Raw genomic sequence first — 27,630 nt, forward strand, 5'->3', positions numbered from 1 at the left:
ACTTGTAGACTTGTGCATTCGTTTTTCGGCGAACAAGAAAATTAACACGTAGACGAAGACACACAACACATGTTCATCTTCGTCTACTACCGTAATCCAGATCGAATTGTTAGTAGGGTAAAATATGACATATGATTAAGGTATTTGTTTATATTTTGAAATATTTTAATGTTTAAAACTATAGAATCTCGCTCTCTCACTGCTTTGCAATCAGAGTAAGGCAGGGGGACTTAACACAGTGATCAGTGAAGGGGTTAACAGATGATAATATGGATCATGGCAAAAGAGATCAAATTAAAAAACATAGTTGCTCACTGGCGCCATCTGCTGGTCTGGCTGGCTAGGTACACAGTACTCAATAAGTAACAATTCACTATTTGGAAGGTAAGTAAGGCCAAGGCCACTCAACCTCAAGAAGGGCAAAGGAGAGAAACTGCTTAAGGCTGCGTTACCTGGATGACTCTTTAATCCACTGAGACTGTTACCAAATGCATTATTCAGCCCAGTAATGATTTTTATTAAGCCCCGTAGTATACATTTCCCAAACATGTTCCTGTAAAGAGGCCATCTGATCTCTGGTCGAGAGGTTAGTAAGAGGTCCTGATCTTCGCAATCCCCCCTTTCCGAAACGGCTCCTGAAATACCAACTCGTCTCACCCACCAAAAAAAAAAAACCAATCTCGTTTGTTGAATTTTCAGTGTAATCAAAGTGTATCGGATGAAATTATTCTTCATGATGATCGCCGGGATGCGTAGATACATTATATATAGATGAACAGACGGCGAATAATCTCATGTTTCGGTATCTGATTAGACGTTTATTTAAATTACATAAAAATCTCTGTTCTGTTGATGGTTTTAGTTGAATGTTGAATGAAAGTAGTTTTTAACAATGACGTTACTTAAACTCTTTGTTGCCCTCCCTGCCACTGAGGAGAGCAGAGGATCATTAATGATAGACGCTGACGTAACTACAGGGGGTGACCCCTGCACCCCCTTTTTCCTGTCTCCCGGTACCGATTTAAAATAGTTTAGAAACGGCCCTTCCAACTTGGATCTAATTCCGTGTGTATTTGAATGTATGTGTTAGTGAGTTAGTGAGGGGGCAATTTTCACACCAGGGCCCTGTGGTTTCTAGTTACTCCCCTGTTGATTGACTTATATAGCACTATTGTATACTGCAGCGCTGCACAACTGATAAAAAATTCATAACAAGTAGAGCGTGGCCGCAGGGCCGGCCCAAGACATAATGCCCCTGGGGCAAAGTTTAAAATGCATCCCCCCCCTTTATCTTCCCTTCCTCTGCCGCCCCCCATTATCTACCTTTCCTCTGCCACCCCCCCATTATCTACCCTTCCTTTTCTCCCTCCCTATTATCTACCCTTCCTCTCCCTCCCTATTATCTACCCCCCTTTGTACTTATCCTTCAGCAGTCCTGCGGCGAGTCTCCCTGCTCGGTCTCGGTGCCGGCTTGTAATGCTGAGTGCCGGAAATGACGTCATCTTCCGGCGCTCAGCATTACAAGCCGGCACCGAGACCGAGCTAGAGGGCTCGCAGAGGAGAGAGGTGCCTAGCGGGTACTGACAACTTGATAAGCAAAAACCACTCGGCGCCCCTCTCTCACCTCCGCTTAAAAAAAAAGGGCTTGTGGTGGCAAAGTGCTGCCCCTTCAAAAGTGCCGCCTGGAGCAATTGCTCCACTCTGCTCCATGGTAGGGCCGGCCCTGCATGGCAGGACAATTTGGTTGAAGAGGACCCACCTCAAAAGAGCTTACAATCTATAAGAGGATTTTCTGGGGAGACGGAATCCTTTACTGGGTACACCGCAGCTGCAGCACATCAGCAACCGGGAGAACGCTGACGGTAAGAGGGTAAAGCAGGCAGCTGGCGGTAATAGGGGTGCTGCTGGGGCTGTTAACGGGGCGGGAGATGATAACGGAGGTCAGGGCTTTATACATTTAGACATGAATCAGCCTTTGGTCTTGTCTTACATTCAGGAGCCATATGGCCGTCCCATGTATGTTTACATTCCCTCACTGTAGTAGCCTCTACCACTTCTGCTGGGAGGCCGTGCTAATTATCTATTACCTTCAAGAAGACAAGACCTCCTTGCATTATCCTGAATGAGGCCAGATTTTCACTCTCTGCTGTTAATCAGCGCAGCAGGTCTTTTGCAATCTATTGTATATATATATATATATATATATATTCTGCGTATGTTTAGCTGACTCCTATCCATTAACTAAAAGCACCTATTGCTTCACCTATCGCTTAATCTGTAAACCCGATAACCGGGTTTATTCGCTGCGAATAACAACGACGGCGACCTGTAGGCTTCGGGAGAAGTGACAGATCTGCTCGCTGGAACTGGATTTTCATGTATTTATTGTTTATTTTGGCTGTGATGTCGGATGTGAGTGAGGGTTTGACGCGAGCGCTGCAACGGGCTGGCTTCTTCTTTAAAGAAAATAACTGTGAATTATAACTCTCATCCGCTGGTAGTAGGCTGGTTTGTTGTGATGAGAGTAGTAATCCTCAGAAGTGACGGGGTTACTGGTACTGGAAGTAAGGAGTGACACTTAGTATTAGGACACAGCAGGCTGAGCATTGCAGCGGTTTTTACTGAGCATTAAGGCTCAGCAGAGCATTGCAACACTACTGGCTTTTGGTGCTGAGCAGAGTATTGCAGCTTATCTCACGGCTGATGATGTCATAGAGGATCATAGCAGCATAAAATTCAGTAACTCAGTAACTTTTATCCATGGAGTCTGCTACCAAGAAGGACCAAGTAGACGATGAGCCCTGGACAGGGGCGTAACTACTCTAGGGATGAACTAAAATGAAAATTCTGGACCAAAACATTCAGGGTTCACTTAGCCAAAACCGTAAATGACCCCACCTTTAAAAATAATAATAAAAACTCACACGTTTAATAAAAGTAGGTAACACACAATTGGACAAAATTAGCAATATGACTTGGCATGATAGGAGTGTGATTGCTGTTAGCCTAGGCAACCAGTAAATGCTGGTACCTAGGCATGATGGGACTGTGCTCGCTGTGATTGCTGTTAGCAATCACACTCCTATCATGCCAAGTCAGCCAGTACATGCTGGTACAGGGTGGCTGTAAGTGATGTGCAGACCCCATACTGCTGGCAGCATCACTACACAAGGGGGGCAGCTAGCTAGGTTTCAGCATGTACTGGATGACTTGGCATGATAGGAGTGTGATTGCTAACAGTAGTCACAGTCCCATCCTGCCTAGGTTCCAGCACTTACACATCCATCCAGTAAATGCTGGAACCTAGGCATTATGGGACTGTGATTGCTGTTAGCAATCACACTCCTATCATGCCAAGTCAGCCAGTGTGTTGTATGTACAATAAAGACAGACAGGTCAGGCAGAAACTTCTTTATTCCATGCTCTCTCTTCCTCACTCCCTCTGCTGCCCCCTCCTAGTTGCATAACAGGACTTAAGGTAGACCATATATTAGTATTTAAGGTAGAACTTTAGAGTTTGGAAATTAACAACATTAACAGTGTCACAAATCAACATAACATTACATCACATCTTCCCCCTCAAACATTTACTCATTTAATGTGTAACAAAGTCCTCCCATATTTTAGGTTTCAATCTGCGACCGTAACTAGAGTAGGTGTCCCTTGATTCCATAGGAGTGTTCAGAGCATTCTCTCTTTCTGGAGCCGTAGAACATGCTAAACCCAGGGAGTCGGTAGTTTTATATGGTTCAGTGTTGTCCTCAGAATACGAGTCAAGCTTGTCTGTTAAGGCGGGTGTGCTGGAAGCTGCAGCATCATTTGAGGTACATGTAGCAGAACTTGAAAAGTCAGGACGTAGATGACATCTGTTTCGTCTGAGGTCCTGACCCAGCCGATTCTCGATTACATATGACCTTGGGGTTTCCAATACTCGTACTATACGTGCAGGTTCCCAAGTTTTTCCATCTACTCTGTGTCTTACAGCTTGTCCTGTGGCAAGTGGTGTCAGAGATTTGGCTGATTGGTTATAATATTGCTTTTGTTTGGAAATTATTTTGTTTCGTTGCGCAGCTACATGCTCGTGTGCAAGGTTCTGTGGCTGAAGTTTCTTTGGAGAAATGGGCACTGTAGTTCTCAGTGCTCTGCCCATAAGTAACTGTGCAGGAGAACATAAGCCCTCCAGAGGTGTTGCACGATAGTTCAGAAGACCCAAATGAACATCCTGCCCGGACGATTGTGCTTTCCTTAGAATGGATTTGGCAATGCCTACATATTTTTCAGCTAGTCCGTTAGCCTGTGGTAGATGTGGACTCACGGGACTGTGCTTGATGCCCCATTCGTGGAGAAAAGATTGAAATTCAGCGCTGGAGAATTGTGGACCATTGTCAGAGACAAGTTCTTCACATACACCATGCCTGGCTAGTATTGATTTGAAAGCCGAGATTACAGAGGAGGACTTCAGATCCTTCAGTTGTACTATTTCAAAGTATTTACTGTAATAGTCAACAATAATCAGGTAGTCATTTCCTTCAGTATGAAAAATATCAGTAGCCAGTCGTTGTCAAGCACGAGAAGGGATACTCCAGGGGATGAGGGGTTCTTTTGTGTTTCGTCGTTGAAATTCGTTGCAGGTTTCACAAATCTTCACAAACCTCTCAATGTCAGAGTCTATGTTAGGCCAATAAACCAATTCCCGTGCCCGTCGTTTGCACAGAGCCATGCCTAAGTGTCCTTGGTGAATTTGTTCCAAAACCACTTTCCGTTGACTTCTAGGAATGAGTATACGTTCACCCATGAAGATAATGCCCTCGTTATTTGACAATTCATGTCTCACAGGCCAGAATTCCTGTAATTCTGGTGGTAGTTTTTTGCGCTTCTCCGGCCAACCATTGCACATGACCCGGCAAAGTTTTTCTAGTTGCTTGTCCAGTAACGTTTCCTTTTAAATACTTTCCAATCTGACATCTGAGACGGGTACATTGACTAAGACTGTGTGCACTTGTTCCTCCAGATCAGGTTCATCCCGTGCGTCATGTCCTGCTGGAAACACTCTGGATAGCGTGTCTGCCATTGGGATTTCTTTCCCTGGTCTGTATTTGACAGTAAGGTCATATGGTTGCAGCTTCATTACCATTCTCTGTAGGCGTGGAGGGACTAAGTTCAGTGGTTTCAGCATTATGTGTTCTAAAGGCTTGTGGTCCGTTTCCACTAATACTGGACGCCCATAGATATATTGATGAAATTTTTCACATCCGTTGACAATGGCTAGCATTTCCTTTTCAATTTGGGCATTGTTGGATTGAGCTGCCGTAAGTGCCCTCGAGGCATAGGCCACTGGGTGACCTCTTTGTGTCAGTACTGCACCCAACCCAAATTGTGATGCGTCTGTGACGATACGGATACCTGGAGCAGCCTCTCCCCCAGGATGTATCGTCCAGAAAGGAGCGTTGCTGAGACCGGGGTCAAGTCGGTGACTATATCTCCCCCAGGATGCTGGTCTCAGTAGGGTAAACTTCTGGAGCGAGGCTGAAGGGTCAGTAGACGGTAGCAGGTTTGACCTGAGCTGGGGTAGGCATCGAGTCCTTTAACCACTGGATAGGAAGGCAGGTATTGATCCCTCTGCCTCCAAGTACAGCCCTTACAGAGGCTGCCAAGTGTTAAGCTCAATGCTGACAGATCCGAAGACTCTGCCGCAACCCTCCCAAGAAATGGACGCACACCAAACTCTTGGGGAAGACTTCTCTCTTTATTGCAAGGCATACAAGGTTATATAGGAAAACAAGGGGTGGGTAAAACACTACAAACAACCAAGTACTTTGTATACAAAAGGAAAGTTAAAATAAGGAGATTAACTCAGGCATTTCATTAATACAATACAATAGTTCACGCCACAACAAAGGATCAATACCATCACCTCAAGATAATGGTATTGCAGACGGGAAGCGGCACCAATAAACATAACGGGATTATACAGGGCAAGAACTTTTAAACACATGAAATACATCCTGGGATACAATAGTTCACACCACAACAAAGGGTTAATAACATCAGCTCCAGATAAGGGCAGTACAGACAGGAAGCAGCACCAATAAACATAAAGGGATTATACAAAGAAGGAACATCAGTTTGAAAATACAAAACACACATTAATCCTTGTATGCCCAAAAGTCTCAGACGGCTACCATCACACTTCTCCCCCAATTATAGAGGGCAGATTGGGGTGGTCCCTCCCGAGACCTCACAATGTCTGACCTGCAATATGTACGAGAGATTTAGTTAAACATCCTCTTGGCGGGATAGTCCATCTGCATTACTATGAGCTCGGCCTGGTCTATATTGGACATTAAAATTATAAGGTTGGAGAGAGAGACTCCAGCGCAACAACCTCCCATTGTCCCCAGATACTCGATTCAGCCATTGCAGGGGGTTATGGTCAGTCATTACTGTAAACTCCCTGCCATAGAGATAGGGCTGGAACTTTTTAAGGGCCCAGACTAAAGCCAGACATTCCTTCTCAATGGCTGCATACCCTACCTCCCTATCCAGCAATTTCCTACTAAGGAAGGCTATGGGGTGTTCTTCTCCCTTTTCATTGATCTGGCTGAGGACAGCTCCAATACCAAACATGGAGGCGTCAGTTTGGACTACAAACCTCCTAGAGTAGTCAGGGGCTGCTAGCACTGGAGCATTGGCTAATATTTCCTTTAGCTTTTGGAATGCCTGAGCACAAGCCGGAGACCAGATGACAATACGGGGTAAAGCCTTCTTAGTCAGGTCCGTCAGGGGTTTGGCAATACTGCTGTATGATGGCACAAATTTCCGGTAATAACCAGCAGTGCCTAAGAAAGCCAAGACTTGTTTTTTGGTAGTCGGGGTGGGCCAGTCTACAATAGCGGCAACCTTTTGGGGGTCAGGTCTGAGATGTCCTCTTCCTACGTTATGACCCAGGTAGTTCACTTCTGCCATCCCTATCTGACATTTATCAGGACGTATAGTAAGTCCTGCAGCTTGTATTCGGTCTAGTACATCCCCAAGGTGGTGTAGGTGTTCATCCCAGTTACGGCTATAGATGGCAATGTCATCGAGGTAAGCGCAGGCATAACTCTGCGCTCCATCGAGCAAGCGATCCACAAGCCGTTGAAATGTGGCTGGGGCATTCTTCATCCCGAATGGCATAACCTTAAACTGGTATAGGCCAAATGGGGTGATGAAGGCCGACTTTCTCTGGTCCTCTTCCGCTAGAGGAATTTGCCAATAGCCCCGGCTGAGATCCAGGGTGGTCAGATACTGGGCTCCTGCTAATTTGTCTAAAAGGTCGTCTACCCGGGGCATGGGGTAAGCATCAGTAACAGAGATGTCATTGAGTCGACGGTAGTCAACACAGAAGCGAGTGGTCCCATCCTTTTTAGGGACTAACACTACTGGCGATGCCCAGGGACTATCCGAGTGCTCAATGACACCCAGAGCAAGCATCTCTGCTATTTCTTTCTCTAAATGGTGTCGCACTGCCTCGGGCACTCTATAAGGAGGCTGACGCAGAGGACGATGTCCTGCTGTGTCAACCCCATGCTGTGCTAGGTGCGTGCGGCCTGGGAGGGAAGTAAACATAGCGCTCCTAATCTCAAGTACCTGTCGGACCTGTCTGCCGGCCTTTTCTCCTAATTGGGAATTTAGGTTAACCTGGTCAAGAGAGATTGCCTTACGAGTCTCTTCAAGTAGATCAGGGAGAGACTTATTCTCTTGTTCCCCCTGAGGGGCGATACAGATGGCTGTCACTGTCTCAGGACGTTCCACATAAAACTTTAGCATATTGATGTGAAAGGTGCGTTGACCGCCCTCTGGGGGGTCTCGCATTGCTACATATGTGGTATTATTAAGTCGCTCGCTGATGGTCCAAGGTCCACACCACTTAGCTTGCAATTTGTTCTGGGGATTAGGCACCAGAGCTAAAACTTTCTGTCCCACTTGAAACTCACGGTATCTAGCTGTGCGATCATACCAGACCTTCTGACGTGTCTGAGCAGCTCGTAGATTATCATGGGCAAAACCGGCTAGCGTCACTAATTTTTCCCGCAGTTCTAGAACATAGGGAAGGATAGCATTTTCTTCCGAGAGTGATTTTTCTTCCCAGTACTCCCGGAGTAGGTCTAATGGTCCCCGTACTTTATGCCCATATAGTAGTTCAAAGGGGGAGAATCCTGTTGATTCCTGTGGCACCTCCCGATAAGCAAAGAGGAGGTGCGGCAGATATCTCTCCCAGTCTGGCTCAGTGTCCACGAAAGCCCCAATCATGCTTTTTAATGTGCCATTGAAGCGCTCGCAGAGACCATTGGTCTGGGGGTGGTAGGGGGCGGTCCGAATGGCTCGGACCCCACACAACTCCCAAATTTGTTGTAGGAGGTCCGAGACAAACTGAGCACCACAGTCCGAGAGGATCTCCCCTGGGAAACCTACACGGGTAAAAATGACAATAAGGGCTTCAGCTACCCTCTTAGCAGTGATGGAAGATAACGCCACTGCTTCAGGGTAGCGGGTAGCATAATCAACCACTGTAAGAATATATCGTTTCCCTGATCGGCTGGGTTTGGCTAATGGACCAATAATGTCTACAGCGACCCGCCAGAAGGGCTCCTGAATGATTGGTAAGGGATGTAAAGGCATTCGGGAGTGATCTCCACTTTTACCAACCCGCTGACAGGTATCACAGGATTTGCAAAAGTTACGCACCTCTTCTGTGACACCGGGCCAAAAAAAAGCCTTCAACAAGCGTTTAGTAGACCGTTTCACCCCCAAATGACCCGCCAGCGGAATCTCATGGGCGACTCTAAGAAGTGTCTCCCGGTAGGGTCGAGGTACCACTAGTTGTTTTTTCTCTAACCAGGGTTGTGCGGGGTTTGGGCTCTCTATTATACGATACAACAGTCCATCCTCCCATTGCACTCGAACCATGTTTTCCCCCCTGCCCCCTGAATCTGCTTGGGACCGGAGAGATGACAAGGATGGGTCCCTTGCTACCTGTGTCTTAAAGTCAGCAGGGTGGGGCCACTTTAAAGGTGAACAGTCAAGGTCAGGAAAGTCAGAAGGCAGCGTACTCACTATAGAAGGGTCTCCAGCTGGTTCAGATACATCTAGGTTGCCGTTTCCTCTGGTCTGGCTGCGAGTTACAGCAGTTATTTCTTCCTGCGGCCAGTATTGGCTAACCAACATTCCCAGATCATTTCCCAATAATACATCCGCAGGTAATCCATCCATTACTCCAACTACGACAGTCCCTTGTCCTGTCCCCCAATTCAGGTGGATCTTGGCAGTGGGGAGGGTATGATAAGCACCCCCGGCTGTGCGGATAGTAACCTCCTGAGGTAACAGGTTATTTGGAGGTAGACATTTAGGTTTGACCAAGGTGATAGTGGCCCCAGAGTCTCTCAATCCTGTGAAGGGTCGCCCGCCCACAGTAACAGCCTGCATATGTCTGTCTAGACTTGAGTTACTAGGTAGATGGGTAGTGTAGGCCTCATAGACAGTCTCAGTCACAGGAGAACATTTGCAGTATGGTTCGCCTTGGACAAATCCCACAACAGCAGACCTCGGACATTGAGCTTGGACATGTCCAAATCCATTGCATCTGTAGCATTGTTTTCCGGAGGAGGACTGCCGAGAAGTAAAGGATGTGGTTCGGGTGGGAAAAGGTGGTGTGTTCTCTGTCTTAGGTCTGGTGTTGCCAGCTGGCGCTCTGGCCCACGGCTGTCTGGTCAGTGGCTCTGTTAGTGGGTTATGATGGCGAACCTGCATATCAATATCTCGATTTGCCACATATTCGTCTGCCAGCCGGGCAGCATCACTGAGGGTAAGAGGTTTCCTATCCCTTACCCAGTTCCGAATGTCCTCGTGGCAGTGCCAAAAGAATTGCTCCATTAACATCAGCTGTTTTAGTTTATCAAAGTCCTGGATATCTGCCATTAGGAGCCACTGCTCATAGGACCTGTTTATGCGACTGGCCCATTCACTATGGGTTTCTGAATCTTTCAGTCTATCATTTCGGAATTGCCGTCGATACGTATTGGCATTTAAGGCATATCGGTCCAAAATAGCTCTTTTTACTGTTGCATAATGGAGGGCCCCCTCACCTTGTAGAGCCAGAAAGGCAGCTCTAGCACGACCCGTAAGGTTACCTTGCAGCAGGGGAACCCAGTCAGCCTCTCTGATCCGATAGACCTGGCACTGCTTTTCGAAGCCCTGTAGAAAGGCGTCAATATCCTCTTTAGTTTCATCAAAGGGTAGGAAGGATTGTCGAGTCACCCTTAAATCAATTTGTAATCCATGGGAGTCAGACTCCCCTTGTGTACGCTGGCTGCAGCTCTGCTGCTCCTCTCGAAGTTCCAAACGAATTTTATCCCGCAGTGCCAACTTTTCCTCCAAGGTGACAGGCCTATCATAGAGAGCAAGAACCTCCCTCATCCGGAGATCAAACTCTGTCTGCGGGGTAGCCATGTTGTGTTGTTCCCCATCCATGTTGTGCAGGGTTTGGATTAATGCTGCTTTTCGCTGCTGGCCAGGATCACCTCCTCGGGCAGTCACTAGTTCACGAAGAGTGGGAACAGTCAGCAGTACATAGTCCATTAGTATTAGTACTCACCAAGGTAGAGTAGGTACACCCCACCGCTTGCCACCAAATGTGACGATACGGATACCTGGAGCAGCCTCTCCCCCAGGATGTATCGTCCAGAAAGGAGCGTTGCTGAGACCGGGGTCAAGTCGGTGACTATATCTCCCCCAGGATGCTGGTCTCAGTAGGGTAAACTTCTGGAGCGAGGCTGAAGGGTCAGTAGACGGTAGCAGGTTTGACCTGAGCTGGGGTAGGCATCGAGTCCTTTAACCACTGGATAGGAAGGCAGGTATTGATCCCTCTGCCTCCAAGTACAGCCCTTACAGAGGCTGCCAAGTGTTAAGCTCAATGCTGACAGATCCGAAGACTCTGCCGCAACCCTCCCAAGAAATGGACGCACACCAAACTCTTGGGGAAGACTTCTCTCTTTATTGCAAGGCATACAAGGTTATATAGGAAAACAAGGGGTGGGTAAAACACTACAAACAACCAAGTACTTTGTATACAAAAGGAAAGTTAAAATAAGGAGATTAACTCAGGCATTTCATTAATACAATACAATAGTTCACGCCACAACAAAGGATCAATACCATCACCTCAAGATAATGGTATTGCAGACGGGAAGCGGCACCAATAAACATAACGGGATTATACAGGGCAAGAACTTTTAAACACATGAAATACATCCTGGGATACAATAGTTCACACCACAACAAAGGGTTAATAACATCAGCTCCAGATAAGGGCAGTACAGACAGGAAGCAGCACCAATAAACATAAAGGGATTATACAAAGAAGGAACATCAGTTTGAAAATACAAAACACACATTAATCCTTGTATGCCCAAAAGTCTCAGACGGCTACCATCACAGCGTCTACTTGAAGAACAGTATCACAGTTTACATCAAAATATTTCAAGATGGGTCCGGGCTGTTTGCTTATGGTGGCCTTTATTTTCTCAAACGTTGTTTGCATATTAGCATCCCAAGACCAGCATGCATTTTTCTTCAGTAGAGTTCGTAGAGGTGCTGTTTGTTGGGCTAAACCCTGCGAAAACTTTGACAGATAATTGAAAATGCCCAGTGCTGTTTCTAGTTCTTTTCTGGAAGTTGGTGCTTGCATTTTAATGATTGCTTGTATCTTGTTGGGATCAGGTTTTAAACCATCTTTACTGATGATATGCCCAAAGTAGCTTACCTCCTCAACACCAATCTGCAGTTTGTTCGGGTTGAGCTTCATATTCTTCTCACGACATCTCTTAAGCAAAGCAATCAGGTTCTTGTCATGTTCCGCACGGTCTTTGCCATAGACCAATAAATCATCAATTATGACTTCCACACCCTGCAGGCCTGAAATTAGCTCGTGTGATTTTTTCTGGAACATTTCTTGAGCAGATGCTACACCAAAAGGTACTCTTGTAAATCTCCATCGTCCAACCGGGGAGTTAAACGTGGTGAGGCGACTGCTGTTCTCATCTAAACGTAGTTGCCAGTACCCAGACTGTGCATCTAGTACACTGAACACTGATGCCCCAACAAGTTTGTGTGCTATGTCCTCTAGAGTGGGTAGTCTGTAATGTTCTCTCATTATGACCTTGTTCAAATCACGTGGGTCAATGCATATACGGATTGCTCCTGTGTTTTTCTTTTCCACCACCACCATAGAGCTGACCCATTCAGAAGGTTCTGTGACCTTTTTGATCACTCCCAATTTTTCCATCCTTGAGAGTTCTTGTTCTACTTGGCTTTGAAGCGTTAAAGGTATTTTCCTTGGTGCATGTATAACAGGGTGTGCCCCTTCTTTGATCCGGATTTTGCATATCCCTGGAAGACATCCGAGTCCTCTGAATACATCACTGAAATCATGTTTAATGCCGTGAGCTGTAAGTATGTTTTCACCGTTGTTAACAGTCATTATAATTTTGATAAGTCCAATCTCTTGGCTCGTCCGCAGACCCAGTACAGCAGGAGCCTGTGTTTCTATTACAAACACCTGTAAGTTAGTTTCAGATCCTTTATAGGCACATTTTGTATGACAATGTCCAATAACATCCAGGACCTCTCCTCCATAACCTCTTAGCTTTGGTAGCCTTTGCGTTTCGAGTTGTAATTCCTTACTGAGGAATTTGCGATATATGTGCCCTGGCACGCAATTTACCTGAGCTCCTGTGTCAATCGTAAACTTGACAGGGATCTTAGCATCCCCTAGATGTAAGGTGACCACTGCTTCATCTGCAGAGTGTTGTGTGTTCTGCACCGATGCAAGGTATATCTGTGAGCCGTCTGTGTCATCATCTGAATGGTTGTCCAAATCATCTATATTATACACTGGTCGTGTCTGTGGCTTCCTATAGCTCATTCCATTATGACACATTTTGGCAAAGTGCCCCTTTTTTCTGCATTTATTACATATTTGGCCTCTTGCAGGGCATAACATATCTTTGTAGTGTGTGTTTCCACAATATCCACAGGTTGTTTCTGTGTTCCTAGCTCTGTTTTCTCTTTTATTCCCTCTCCAGTCAGCTTTTTCTCTTATGTGACTTCTAGATTGCTTTTCAATTGCACTGACTTGTGGTTGTGGACCTCCCAGTACCTGCAAGTCTTTTCTTGACATCTCATATGCTCTCGCAATTCTGATAGCTTTTTCAAAGGTTAATTCTTCCTCTTGCAGTAACTTTTCCTGCACTTCTTTGAACTGACTGCCCATTAATATCCTGTCTTTTATCATATCACTGCTATCATGAAATGCACAGTCTTTTGCAAGCAATTGTAACTGTGTGACCCACTCATCAACTGATTCACTGCCCCCTTGGTTCCTCTCATAGAACAGCTTTCTTTGCACTGTGGTGTTTTTTCGTGGATTACAATATGCATCAAACTTTGCAAAGAGTACCTCTGTCTTTTTCTTGTCCTCTGGAGCTATGTTTCCACTTGCACACCATGCTCTGCATACATCCCGGCCTGTTTGGCCAACACTGATGAGAAAGTATGCAGCCTTTTGTTGATCAGTCCATTGTGCTGCATCAGGGCCTGCATAAACCAGCTCTATCAGCTCCTTCCACTTTGCCCAGTTCTCTGATACATTTCCAGATTCTAAATCCAGGGGAGGAATGTTTCTTGTGCTGCTTGCCATTATTCTTTAGATACCCCACTTCTGGTACCATGTGTTGTATGTACAATAAAGACAGACAGGTCAGGCAGAAACTTCTTTATTCCATGCTCTCTCTTCCTCACTCCCTCTGCTGCCCCCTCCTAGTTGCATAACAGGACTTAAGGTAGACCATATATTAGTATTTAAGGTAGAACTTTAGAGTTTGGAAATTAACAACATTAACAGTGTCACAAATCAACATAACATTACATCACAGCCAGTACATGCTGGTACATTGTGGCTGTAAGTGCAGACCCCATACTGCTGGCAGCATCACTACGCAAGGGGGGCAGCTGGCCAGGTTTCAGCATGTACTGGCTGACTTGGCATGATAGGAGTGTGATTGGTAACAGCAATCACAGTCCCATCATGCCTAGGTTCCAGCACTTACACATCCATGCTATCACACACACACACACACTCATTTATTCATATAATCATTCATTCACAGATTCATTCCCTCAATCACACACACTCATTCAAACTCCCTCCCCACCCCCTTACCTGCACTGCAGCTCCTCGATGCAGCTCACAGACTTCAGCAGGGGGCGCGACACATTTATTTTTGTAAGATATTTAAATTGGATTTATATGAATCTTGTAATAAAAAATGTTTTGCGCCCGACCATAACTCGGGACTTAATGTAAACTATTAAATATCATAAGACTAATGCCACTTCTTTATGTATGATGTCACTCAACGGCTGTGAGAATGTACAACTCCGCAAGATTTGTAAGATATTTTAGAACCTGGGTATGTATTTCTTGTCAATGAATGTCATGTTGGTAAAGTAGCGTGTGGCTTTTTTTGTACATAATTTCTTTAATTTAATTTTTTATGAGAATGTTACAGTTTTGTAACTGGGTTAACTGGTTGTGCCTTCAGAGACAGATCCTGTTATATCAGAGCTGGGGAATAGAAATAACCTTAAAGAGAAGTAAAGGGACCCTCCAGCAACTGCGTGCCCCTTTTAAATTAACATTTTTGTTACCCCGTCCGGTTCCTTGGTTTGCAGGTATGATAAATAAATTAATGGAAAATCAATTAAGTAATTAAAATGATGCGACCGGCCCATTTTTTCACTACCTACCCCCTCTTTCCCCTTTCTTCACTACCTACCCACTCTCCCCCTTCTCACTATCTACCCCCTTCTCACTATCTACCCACTCTCCCCCCTTCTCACTATCTACCCCCGTTTCTCACTATCTACCCTACCTTTACCTACCCAGAAGAAGTCCTGCAGTGGGAGGGCGAGGCCTCTGTCTCACTGCTTTGCAACAGTGTGCGCAGCTTCACTGCTGAGCGCTGGTATATGAGGTCATATTCCGGCGCTCAGCATGAAATGCTGGCACCGCAACAAAGACACTGAAGACAGAGGCCTCGCAGAGGAGAGGGGTGCCGGGCGGTTGCTGAAAACCTATTCCTGAGCAAACGCTTGGCTCCCCTCTCTCTCCTTTGCGTCAATCAGTGCTCCCTCGCGGCGGCTGGACACACAATTAAAAAAAGGACGGCGTTTCAATTGGGGGGTCATACGGAGGGGCACAGCATGCTGTAGGGTGGCCACGGCCTCCTCTGGCCCCCCCTGCTGTCTCCACTGCCTGAATCTTACACGAGATCGAGGACTGAATAAGGATTGAGTCTTTACATTGGGATAAATATTCTGAATGCTTCTCATTTAGAGTCAATCTCAGTGCTTTTATTACATGTTCATCAGTGAACAAACACACAAACATTCTATGTTGAAATGTGTCCAAATCCATTGAATGCATTAAAGTTGAACTCTGATCCCACATACAGCCCTGCTAATGACGAATGCATACAAACAGGGGCAATTGCTCCCCAGTCCCCTGGACCAGCTCCGTAGTGCAGGCAGCTATGAATCAAACCCGATAGTCTGTCCAAGGGTCAATCCAGGCAAAATCAAGCAAATCAAAAGAGTAGTCAAATGGCAACCAGGTCCGGTCACAGGAGATCATTCATGATGACTACCAAGTTACAAGAGGAAGGGCAAAAGCAACTAAGCAATTGCCTATAAGAGATTTGGGATTTGGATTGATGCCATTGTTATTGACCTGATTGACCGCTCAGTAAAGCAGATCAGGGAAAGATCACCGGCCCACCAGGAAGGGCTACCAAATCAACGCCCCGGAAGGCTTCAAGACACCTGATGTCTCCAAGGTCTTTTTCTGATATGGACTGGTCTTTGACTAGCATGAGAGTCAGAGATCTGGTAGGGGTGGGTTAACGTTGTAGCTGGAGAGATTTGTCATGAGGGTCACAGCGAGAGAAGACATTGGGTTTCAGCGGACAGATGAAGCGTTCTTTCTAGGAAGCGGAAGGAACTTTCTGGAGTTCTGTCCTGCCATCTCCTGGTGGGATCGAATAGTTCCTTGGAGGAGATGTATCCGTAAACAACATCAAACGCAATTCAGCAGCCACGTCATGCTTCAAAGGGTTAATGGTGTTTATCACCTTACAGCCCCACGCTGCCATAATCCAGAGTGCTCACATCCCCAAAGGTGGGACAATGGGGTATCTACTAGCTGAGAACTCTCTGGAGACTCCGGGTGAAGCGTTGTTTCTCTGGGTCACCGGTGTTGTCCCTGCCTACTTCCTCTTCAACCACGCCCTCCAATGTCAGAAGGACCGCCCAGTGATGTCAGCAAGAGTCAGAGAGGGCTCCAAGTAGGTAGAGCCTAAAAGTTTTCAGGTGAGGGCATCTATCCCTGGACAGTGCCTGAAAATCAGGACTGACCGGTGAAACACGGGACACTTGGGAAGTATGCAATGTACAAACCATAATGAAACAGACAGCTTTGCAAAAAACAGCTCACTATTAGTATCATCTCCATTATTACAGTCTCATTAATGAAGAGCTTTTATAGTTTGCCAAATGCCAACGAATTTACTAAACAGAGAAGTTTACAGGGTCCGGTGATTTCAAGTTTAACTCGACTCGTAACACAAACCAACGCTAAGGACAAAAGTACTTCTCTCTTTGATTTCCGCCGTCTGTGTTTAAATAGCGCAGCGGGATTAATGGGGTAATTATCACATTACTGCCCCAGACCGGCTTCCAGATCTGTTTATTGTACTTTATATCACTTTAATACGTCAAATTTTAGACGGCTCCAAATAAGGACAAATGACATGACGTATAAGATGGTTCTCTGTTAACCCTTCGTTCTTCTGGGCTCAGTATCTAAAATCAGACACTGCCAGAAATGAAACCTAGAATCTGCTGACAGATCGGCCCCATTCGGCCCCCCGTCTAGTCACCCGTTTCTCCTGCTGTAAAGACTCAAACCTTAATCAGTCGTTGGTCCCGTCTAAGATTCAGGAGCCGTATGTCTATCCCATGCATTTTTAAATCCCCTCACCGTATTACCTTTTACCACTTCTGCTGGGAGGCTGTTCCACTTATCTACCACCCACTCGGTAAAGTAAACCAGCCTTACATTGAATTTAAGCCTGTCCCCCTCTAGTTCTAGATTAAGGCATCTTGTTCTAGTTTCTGTTTTCTTCTTCTTCTTTTGGAATAGCAGAACCCAAGGACTGAACTGTACGTCTTATGTCACATGCACGCCAACCATCGCCCTGTAGACCTGCAGACCTGCAGTGCTGGTGTCTTCCAGAGATCGTTAACATCACCTGTGGAGCTGGAGCCGGGGGGCTTCTTCCTCTACATTACTGAGAAGGTAGAGGTGATAGATCAATACAGCAAGGGAATGTAAGCATGCATGGGATATGACTAGATTATGATCGGAACCTAATTACATAGTAAAAATGGGCAGAAAAGAGGGGCACAGTGTTTCTTATCTGCCGTCAAATTCTAAGCTTCCATCTCGGCATCGTGGGAACCATTGTAACAAAACCACCGGGACCGTCGCCTGTTAGCTTTTCCTGCCGTAGCTTCACCTTGTGAGCTGCGATCGATATACTGTCACGGCATAAGATGTCCTGATGCTGAAGTCCCTCCAGATACACAAGAATTACCTGAAAATGTAAGGGGGACATTCAGCCGGATTGGTTCCAATTTACACAACGTGGAGGGCAAGAGACATACTGGACTCCAACTGCCCCCCCCCCCCAAAAGCTACAACGTACAGTAACACTTATCACGCAATATAACAATGTACCAAAAATCACTTCCCACATCTGGATACTTTAGTAAGTAACAATAATGCAGGGCAATCTTTGTCCTTCTAGCTGGACAAAGTCCATGGAGGCGGCATTGATAAGAACTGGTGTACATGACTACATGGATGGTTCCAAAAGCCCTGCATGACTTAAAAAACGTAAGACATCATTTCTGCGGGGTAAATAAATGGGACAAAGGCAATAGGCGCATGAAAGTCGGAAACTGTATACTACTGGAATACCTACAAAAACTATCTATAAATAATTGAGTTTTGTAGGTATTCCAGTAGTATACAGCCTCCTGCTCCTTGCAGCAGGCCTTTGTGATGTCACAATACACAGGTGACATCACAATAAGTGATGATGTCACGGAGGCTATAAAGGGCCCTGACATTCCAGCAGTAGTTCAGTGTAGAAGTGAAGGAGCAACGATGGCTTCAAAACAGATCAATCGTTTCCAACTTCTAATGATTCTAATCCTCACCGCCCTGCATCCATCTGAGTCAAACAGTAAGTACACCCATCACTCCCATCCATCACTGCCCTGCCACTAAAGGGTAAAAGGGTAAAAAAAAAGGATAAAATAGCTTTCACCCCAAAAGGATTAATACAGCAGATATAGGCCCGTACAGGCTGTATATTCTTTAAAATAACACTAAATACCTATTATATATATTATTATTATTACTATTATTAGTATTAGTACTCCAGTATTATACAGCCTCCTGCTCCTAACAGCTGCTGCTTTTGTGATGTCACAATACACAGGTGACATCACAATAAGTGATGATGTCACGGAGGCTATAAAGGGCCCTGACATTCCAGCAGTAGTTCAGTGTAGAAGTGAAGGAGCAACGATGGCTTCAAAACAGATCAATCGTTCCCAACTTCTAATGATTCTGATTCTCACCGCGCTGCATCCATCTGAGTCAAACAGTAAGTACACCCATCACTCCCATCCATCACTGCCCTGCCACTAAAGGGTAAAAGGGTAAAAAAAGGATAAAATAGCTTTCACCCCAAAAGGATTAATACAGCAGATATAGGCCCGTACAGGCTGTATATTCTTTAAAATAACACTAAATAACTATTATATATATTATTATTATTACTATTATTAGTATTAGAACTCCAGTATTATACAGCCTCCTGCTCCTGCCAGTGTGATGTCACAATACACAGGTGACATCACAATAGGTGATGATGTCACGGAGTCTAAAAAGGGCCCTGACATTCCGGCAGTAGTTCAGTGTAGAAGTGAAGGAGCACAATGGCTTCAAAACAGATAAATCGTATCCAACTTCTAATGATTCTGATCCTCACCACCCTGCATCCATCTGACTCAAACAGTAAGTACACCCATCACTCCCATCCATCACCGCCCTGCTGCATCACTGCCACTAAACCATCCTTTTATTGTGTGTAGTGCAGACAGGTGTCTGACGGGAGTATCGCCCTGTAACTCCCCCACGCCCCATACTGGTTTTAATCCTTTTTAATTTGAATGACAGGATCCAATCTTGAATTTAAAGGGGAATTTAAGTTTATTTCACCCAAATAGATAACATTATCATTAACATCCTCACTAATCCCTTCATGTATGATGTAAGAGTGTTTACTTTAGGATTCTCATTGTATTGGTTGTTACTAAATGATCGTTATATGGAGGCTTTCAAAGTCCCTGCATGTCCTGAAAAACCTAATATAACATTTGTGGGAAAATAAATGGGAGACAGGGAAGATCCGGCTGAAAAATACATCACAAACGGTTCAAAACCCTTCAACTCTAAAGGGTAAAAAAGGATACAATAGCTTTCACCCTTAAAGGGTTAATACAGCAGATATAGGCCCATACAGGCTGTATATTCTTTAATATAACACTAAATACCTATTATATATATTATTATTACTATTATTAGTATTAGTACTCCAGTAGTATGCAGCCTCCTGCTCCTAACAGCTGCTGCCTGTGTGATGTCACAATACACATGTGACATCACAATAGGTGATGATGTCACGGAGTCTAAAAAGGGCCCTGACATTCCAGCAGTAGTTCAGTGTAGAAGTGAAGGAGCAACGATGGCTTCAAAACAGATCAATCGTTTCCAACTTCTAATGATTCTAATCCTCACCGCCCTGCATCCATCTGACTCAAACAGTAAGTACACCCATCACTCCCATCCATCACCGCCCTGACGGGAGAATGGCCCTGTAACTCCTCCGCGCCCCATACTGGTTTTAACCCTTTGTCTTATGTCTTTATATATTTTAAACACATTGTTGTCTTACATAAGAGTCTCCTGTGCGACGCGGTTTGTTGATTTTTGCCCCTTTTTGTCCCTCTCTTTCAGCCTGCGGCAGACGCCCGCTGATGTCAGAATATGGCAGCTCGCGGATCATTGGAGGAGTAGATGCTCAGCCTGGTGCTTGGCCATGGCTGGTCAGCATCCAAGTGCCTTCCGGAGACGGACATCGCCACTCCTGCGGAGGGACTTTAATCGATGAGCAGTGGGTCCTAACAGCGGCTCACTGCTTCAAGACCATGAAGAGGTAAGGATGGGGCGTAAGAATGCTGGCTGTGCATAATGGGATTGCGAGGAGCAGAAATTTTACCAATCGCTTTACCCTCACTATTACCCGGCAAAACCATTCCACGTTACATTGTAAACTTCTGCCTGGTTAATGTTACATCTCCTCCTTGTTTATCGATTTCACATCTTTGCCCCAGAATTCCTCTTTATAAATAGAGCTCAACGTGTTTATGATAAGAATGATAATGGATGTATTCCCGCTAAGCCGCATGTCCGCTAACGTCTGTCTCTCATTATCCAGGGTCGTTTCCAAATGGCAACTCATACTTGGAGGATTCCAACTGTCGGAACCATCACAAAGTGACGTCCAGACTCGATCCATCGACTCGTACGTTCAGCACGAGCATTACAATCCTCGGACTGAGCGGAACGACGTGGCGCTCATCAAACTGAACCAGCCCGTGAGATACACCGACTTCGTGCAGCCGGCCTGCCTGCCGAGCGCCGCCACGGACATTCGCGCCATGGATCATTGCTACATCAGCGGCTGGGGCGTCACCAAAGATAAATGTGAGTAACTTAGAGCCCCAGACACCCCGGGAATGGTAGTTTAACCCCTTACAGACTGATATGCATCACACACATTTTCCTGGTGTGTTCCGGAATGTCCGCAATGGGACTTTGGAACCTTCTCTGCCGACTGCTTCAATCTGACGGCAAGGATCAATATTACTCAGCTTTATTTGGGCACGGCTTGCCAAAACCAAGTCTGCCCCTGATAAATCTATGATTGGGTTTGAGATTAGGGGCAATAACATTTATATACCCCTAGATGGTCTGATATTTCAGTATCGGCAAAGGACACAGAGACCAACCTGTGTCACTGGTTCTCTCCCATGTCCCGAAATTCTGTGTCTTTTACAGGGGAGAATCCTCCTCTTGGGGATATAAACGGGGAATAGTTTTTTCAGAAGGGGGTCGTTGCACGGCTAGCCAAACGGATGTAAACCCAAACACACCGACCTCACCAAAACTCACCCCATTAACTGCTCCCAGTCACGCACACCACACTCAGCCGCACACACATCACTCTTACATGGACTCCATGATTAGTTTATTTAAGTCACTCTTCTCCTATCCATAGCTGGCGTCTGTGCGTTCGGCAGCCAGTGATATTAATTAATTTAATCTTTGATGTCTTGACAGCCATCCAAACGGCAGACATCCTCCAAGAGGCGAAAGTCAACCAGATTCCTCTGGAGAGGTGCAACGGCTCAGCGTGGTATAACGGCCAAGTCCATGACTACAATCTCTGTGCCGGCTACGAGGAGGGTGGTATCGACAGCTGCCAGGTAAGAAAACACATCTCTATTTATGTGCGCTTTATAAAACCAAATCTGTCTGCGCAGATCTTCTCCCCAGGAACATGCGCCGTTCAATAGGACAATAGTAGAAAAAGTTTGTGGCACCAAGATGAGGAAGACCATATGCCTTGGAACGAAGACGGGTTAAACCAGTCACATGGCTCCGACAAAGAGATCCGGGGGGTGGGGGGTTTATGACCATACCCTGGGATATCGGAGAGCCCTTAAGCCGACTGGATACAAATATTTGTGGATTTTTTGGATATAATAGCAAACAATAGATAAAAAGAGACAATCTGGGCCAGCATGTCATGTTCTGGTGATTATTCTGGGATTTAGGCCACCGTGTCACAGAACGGTCATTATATCCAGACATCGGGTGGTTGTGGCTCTGCTTTTAGAAACTCCCCGGGCAACTCGCTCTTTAGTGAATAAACCGCAGAGCTTTTACTGAGGAAGCGCAGCTGAGGCTGCAGTTTGTTACAAACCAAGGAAAAGTGTCATTAACCTTCCTCTATACTTTACTACTGTAGGGAGACAGCGGAGGACCATTTATGTGCATGGACCCGGACAGCTCCACGTATAACGTCATCGGAGTGACAAGCTGGGGTCAGGGCTGCGGAAAATCAAAAAAGCCAGGAGTGTATTCCAACACTCAGTTCTACCTTGAGTGGATCCTCAAGACAATGAGAGGCCCATCTCCTGCGCTGAAAGAAGCCGCTGTCACCCCAAGCTTGAGTGGTAACAAAGCTTCAAGACCACCATTCCGGCTGTCATCTCTATATCCTCCACTGCGGCCAAAGCCAACACGGCCAGCGACCACGCGACCTCCACCTCAGACAACAACCGTGCGACTCACACGCCCAACACCACCTGTGCGACCCGCACGCCGAACACCATCTGTGACACCCGTACAACGGACACAGCCTGCGCAACAGGCGTCATGGACAATGCCCACGCAGAGTAAACCGCGGACGCGGCCTGCGCATCGGGCGACATGGACAATGCCTGTGCAGCGGACACCTCGCACGCAGCCTGCGCAGCGGAAACCGCGGACGCGGCCTGCGCAACGTGCGACTGTGATGCAGCCTGAGAAACGTGCGCGTGAGACAGAGCCCGCACGTTCTGCAAACACGCTCGCGCCATGTAACACCATTGACAAACTGAAACAGATGTTCACAACCGTGACATCTAACGGGCGACGGAGCAAAAAAGCTTTGCAGAAGATTCTCATGGCTGCTAAAGAACAATCAGCTCGATGAGAGACTGTTATTAGACTGTTAACAGACAGAGACTGTTCTTAGAATTAAGTTAGTAACTTGTTAAGTTAGTTGCTAAGTTAGTTGCTAAGTTACTTGTTAAGTTAGTTGTTAAGTTAGTTGTTACAAAAGCTGTTATAACAGCTCTTAAATAAATGTTAAGTTAGGGGTTAGGGCAATTCCTCTGTGGTCCGTGTGGTCAATCCAGGGAATAAGTAACTTTTTACGGTGATGCAGATTTTATGGGCATTCACATGTTTCTGAGAGTAGAAGGTGTTGGCGAGTTCACGCAGATTTGGAGTTAGAGTAAAGAGGCTGAACGTAGGAATTTAAAGGCCGCTAGTTACACAAATGGCTTCGGGGGGGTCGTAACTTGTAGACTTGTGCATTCGTTTTTCGGCGAACAAGAAAATTAACACGTAGACGAAGACACACAACACATGTTCATCTTCGTCTACTACCGTAATCCAGATCGAATTGTTAGTAGGGTAAAATATGACATATGATTAAGGTATTTGTTTATATTTTGAAATATTTTAATGTTTAAAACTATAGAATCTCGCTCTCTCACTGCTTTGCAATCAGAGTAAGGCAGGGGGACTTAACACAGTGATCAGTGAAGGGGTTAACAGATGATAATATGGATCATGGCAAAAGAGATCAAATTAAAAAACATAGTTGCTCACTGGCGCCATCTGCTGGTCTGGCTGGCTAGGTACACAGTACTCAATAAGTAACAATTCACTATTTGGAAGGTAAGTAAGGCCAAGGCCACTCAACCTCAAGAAGGGCAAAGGAGAGAAACTGCTTAAGGCTGCGTTACCTGGATGACTCTTTAATCCACTGAGACTGTTACCAAATGCATTATTCAGCCCAGTAATGATTTTTATTAAGCCCCGTAGTATACATTTCCCAAACATGTTCCTGTAAAGAGGCCATCTGATCTCTGGTCGAGAGGTTAGTAAGAGGTCCTGATCTTCGCGATCCCCCCTTTCCGAAACGGCTCCTGAAATACCAACTCGTCTCACCCACCAAAAAAAAAAAGCAATCTCGTTTGTTGAATTTTCAGTGTAATCAAAGTGTATCGAATGAAATTATTCTTCATGATGATCGCCGGGATGCGTAGATACATTGTATATAGATGAACAGACGGCGAATAATCTCATGTTTCGGTATCTGATTAGACGTTTATTTAAATTACATAAAAATCTCTGTTCTGTTGATGGTTTTAGTTGAATGTTGAATGAAAGTAGTTTTTAACAATGACGTTACTTAAACTCTTTGTTGCCCTCCCTGCCACTGAGGAGAGCAGAGGATCATTAATGATAGACGCTGACGTAACTACAGGGGGTGACCCCTGCACCCCCTTTTTCCATGTCTCCCGGTACCGATTTAAAATTGGTTCGAAACGGCCCTTCCGACTTGGATCTAATTCCGTGTGTATTTGAATGTTTGTGTTAGTGAGTTAGTGAGAGGGCAATTTTCACACCAGGGCCCTGTGGTTTCTAGTAGACTTGCGCATTCGTCTTCGGGCGAACATGAAAACGAGCACGAAGAGGCCGTTTTTTTGTTCGTTCCGAAGACACGCCGAAGAGAATACAGTGCCGGCAAAACGTAGGAGAAGACGAAGACTCACAACCACGAAGAATCGAAGATTCTTCGTGATCGTCTTCATTTTTGCCGCGCAGCCGCCAAAATTTCAAACAGGAGTGAGCTGATCTCGTCTGTCCAATCAGCTCACTCTTGTGACGTCACGCTAAGGGTCTCGTCCAATGCCTGTGCTGCTGTTTTTTGAATTCTGAAGGCGCCTTTATAAGACCAGAGCTTGCATGAGAGATCCATTCATTTTTCGCTGTGACTGCTTTGGCAACACTGCTGTGCTGCATCCGAGCGTTACAGAGAGATTGTTCTGTTCTGTGTGAGACTGGTAAGCCTTAGCCTGCCATTTCTCACAGTGTACTTCATCCTCACTTCAGTGCTACTTAATATAATTAATAATAATAATTTGATTAATTTAATTTTTTTTATTTAATTTGTCATCAACTGTAGTGTAAGTGCTGTTGAGTTGACAGTGCACCCAGTGCCTCAGTGGCACTGGGGTGCCCTTGCCCTGGGCTGGCACTAGTGCCTATTGCCTGTCCTGCTTAAATAAATTAAATAGAATTTATAAATAATAATTTAATAGAATCTATAATTTAATAGTTCATTATTATATATATATATATTTGTCAGTCATATATATATATATATTCTATAGTATACTAGTGTAGAGTGTACTGTAGACATTCATCTACTAGTGTCTAATTTAAAATCAGTAATATTAATTAATATAATTAATAATTGAATTCATTATAAAATTATATATATTTGTCAGTTATAGTTAGTAATAGTATACTAGTGTAGAGTGTACTGTAGACATTCAAGACATCTACTAGTGTCTAATCTAAAATCAGTAATATCAATAATTCTATAATTCTTTCTTGTCTTAATAGTTAATTAAATTAGCTATAAATAAAAGTAATAATATTAAATAATTACTACTAGCGTATAGTTCAGCTAATCTTATTAGTACTGGTGCTGCAGCTCTATAGTTTGTGCTTTGTTTTAGCAACAGTAAGAGACCAAGTCAATTTTTCTTAATTAATCTTTCATTTTATTTCATTTGTTTTGCTCACCTCAGTCCATCAGTGAAGTGAACTTGTTGGGCTAGTGAGTGCAGCCGCATAAGTGCTGTGTTTTTTTTTGATCAGCAAGCAGTGACGTTAACTGTTTTGCAAAGATTTTCTCATTTATTTTACATTTTATTTCAATTTTATTAAAAGTACCCTTAGTGTTTTGCTCACCTCAGTCCATCAGTGAAGTGAACTTGTTGGGCTAGTGAGTGCAGCAAGCAGTGAAGCTAACTGTTTTGCTGTGACATTTTATTTTATTTCTAATTCTTTTCAAGAAAAATTGACTGTGACGAGCTGTACTAAGCAAAGCTTCAAGCTACTAGCTGTAGTACTAAAATAATTCTAATCTTCTTTAATCTTAATCTATAATATATTCTAAATAATATATAACAATATAAATTCTAATTCATAATCTATAATATAAGTAATTCTAATTCTAAATTCTAATTCATAATCTATATTCTTCTATCTATAATACATAATATATAAGTAAATTATTTCTAATCTATTAATATTATATAACTTAATATTAATTAATAAATCATATACTGAATCTGATTTAACCTCACTTTAGCTTAGTGGGTTTGAGAGCGTCTGCCTAGAGGTAGACTTATAGTAAGGAAATATAGCTTTAGGCTAGCATAGTAGTAGGCTAAGCTCTTAGGCCCGTGTAAATTCAAATTAAAAATAAAATACTGCTAGTTATTAAATAGTTAATCTTGAGTTAATAATTTAAATAACTTTAGCACTTTGGCAGATTGCACACAGCACAGTGCAGTAGTGCATAGTTTTACTTTTTAAGCAGTAGCACTGAAGAGAACTTCCTCTAATTTTTTGTCTTTAATTCGTTTTTCCTTTTTTTTATTTTTATTTTTTTTTTATTTTTTTTATAGTTTTTTAAACACTACACTACACACACAACACAAAATTTGAAATGGATCCTCCTTTTGGGACTAAGGAGGGACAAGCTCCATCTACCACCGCCACCACCAGCACCACCACCAGCACCACCACCAGTTCTAAGATGCAGCCTTTGCGTCAGTCTAGTCGGCCAAGTAGGCCAAGCTCTCGCTTATCATTTGGGGAAGCATTGCTTGAAGGATCATCAAGTAAAGGAAAGGCACCAAAAGCAGGCAGTAGTAGTGCGGCTAGGCCCACAAGCTCTATGGTTTTTTACGGAAAGCCTAAAGCACCAGAAGCACGTTCAAAGTTAAAGGGTAGCACAAGTAGTACCAGCCCAGTGACTAAAAAGAAGTGCCTTTTGCCCCAAGCAGCATCTTCCCCATCCACCAGCAGCATGCAAGGTACCAAGCAGAGCCAAATTAGCAGAAAGACTCAGAGGGGTCCCAAACCAAAGCGATCTCATTCCTTTGTAGGAAAAACCACCACCACCACCACCCCCACCTCTACCGCCTCTACCACCACTAGTGCTGCGTCTACTGTTCCCACTGGTACCGCCACGCCATGTCCTCCTAGTACCTCTAGCAAGCCACCAAGTCCTTACAAAATTTTTGTAAAGACAGTTAGAGAGAGGGCTACACATAGTGGAACTCCACCTAGCGAGGTAGCAGAGGAGCCTGAGACTGAGAGGCCAAGTGCAGAGTCTATTCTTCCTGCTCGCACTACTACTAGTCATGAGTCTCACGACGATATCAGTCTTAGCTCCAGCCTAGCAGGAATTCCATTCGATCTGGCTAATGAAGAACTAGACTATGAGCCAGAGGAAGTAGAGGAGATGAGTGGTCAGGAATCAGATTCCTCAGGGAGCAGTGTCCAAATGACTAGTGCACAATTTTCCCCTGAGCCTCCACCTTCTCCGCTACGATCATCACCACCACCACCACCAGCAGCAGCAGCAAAACCTAGCAAATCTAAAGCAATTAGCAGTCCCACTATGGCCAGTACTGTTA

The sequence above is a fragment of the Sceloporus occidentalis genome, unplaced genomic scaffold (genome assembly GCF_023333645.1).
Source record: "Sceloporus occidentalis isolate IW3139 unplaced genomic scaffold, rSceOcc1.0.p SCAF_63, whole genome shotgun sequence".
Lineage (NCBI taxonomy): Eukaryota > Metazoa > Chordata > Lepidosauria > Squamata > Phrynosomatidae > Sceloporus > Sceloporus occidentalis.